The sequence below is a fragment of the Halyomorpha halys genome, unplaced genomic scaffold (genome assembly GCF_000696795.3).
Source record: "Halyomorpha halys isolate HHAL.00 unplaced genomic scaffold, Hhal_1.1 Scaffold965.1, whole genome shotgun sequence".
Lineage (NCBI taxonomy): Eukaryota > Metazoa > Arthropoda > Insecta > Hemiptera > Pentatomidae > Halyomorpha > Halyomorpha halys.
Window position 1 is genome coordinate 254590 of NW_027114872.1, and position 1316 is coordinate 255905.

Consider the following 1316-nt stretch of genomic DNA (forward strand, 5'->3'; position numbering starts at 1 on the left):
AATTTTTTTTAATGAAATTTTATTTTGACATAAAATTCATATTGGCGGATTTAGCTGAAATGTCTGTGATATTTTAGTTCTATTGTATTTATTTTTGTTTAACTAAAATAAATGTAATTTGATTTGGTAAATCTGTGCCATAAAGATTTAAATAATAAATCATAAATAAACAGGTAACAACTGTGCCTTTGAATGCTAAAGTGCTCTTAGTCAAAACATTTTGGGTATTTAAAAGATAAAAGAGGATTATCTAGGAGGATACCATGGAAGAATTAACCAGGGGGTTGAAGGTGGCCATGTAGTTATAAAGTGGTGGTGATGGTGGCTATGTTATAAATTGTAGTTATAAATTGCACTGTTCCAAGCAGAAAGTAACTAATTGCAAGATCTGTGTGGTAACTGATGTATCAATTTAGAAAAAATGGACTATAGGGAATGCACCAGGAGAGGATGAAAGAATATAAGATACACCAGAAGAAGGAAAATGGACATGAGTATAAAATGCAACCCCAGCAATAAGGTGTGTGTCCACACACTGGTCGGCACCACAGTTAGAAATCACTATAAATTGTTCTCTTAATAAGTCATTCACATGAATATTATAGTACTGACTTTAGTAGACGAATAGTCAGCAGTAAACTCCACTGTTGGCAATTATCTTGTATACCAGAAATGGTTGGAAGGAAGCATTAAAAAATGAAATAAAATGGTTGGTGACAATCCAGAATGGGAAGAGGTTGCATATTCACCTTAGTAAACACACCAAATGCGGGTTGAGTAGAAGGGAGAGGTATGGAAACCAAACCCATGCATTAAATTATATATTTGGTAAAGATTAACGACATGAGTACCATACTGGTGTGAGCCCCACCGAATTCACCAGGAGTCTATCAGCAATAGTCAACCAAACATTGTTTGTCACTCATTGAGAAAGAGAATAGAAACATGTAGTATCTAAGAGATGCAGTGCTTTGATCTTACAAACAATTCAGAATGAAGCAGACAACTCTAAAATTTTTATGATAAAGTTACTGGAGAATTCTCATTAGTATATAAACTTCAAATTGTTCCAATGAACGAGATTGTATTTTCAAAACGTAAATTCTATCTCAAAGTGGGTACATACTAGTTAAAGTATTGACCAGTATTATATAATAGGGTACTATATATGTACAAAGTGTCCTGTCAACAATAGGTAATATTTAAAGAACAACCAAAAAGTCTAATAGACTAATACAATTGTCATTACCAGCAGTATTATATATTTTTGTTAAATTAATTTAAATTAACTAAATAAAATTAAATGTATTACATAC

The 1316-nt window shown here is 31.8% G+C and overlaps 1 protein-coding gene across 2 annotated transcripts in view; it reads right to left on the minus strand.

Annotated features, from left to right (window-relative positions):
• Positions 1–1316, minus strand: part of LOC106687459 (uncharacterized) — a 49050-nt gene that overhangs the window by 6826 nt on the left and 40908 nt on the right. The gene's annotated exons all lie outside the window — the stretch shown is intronic.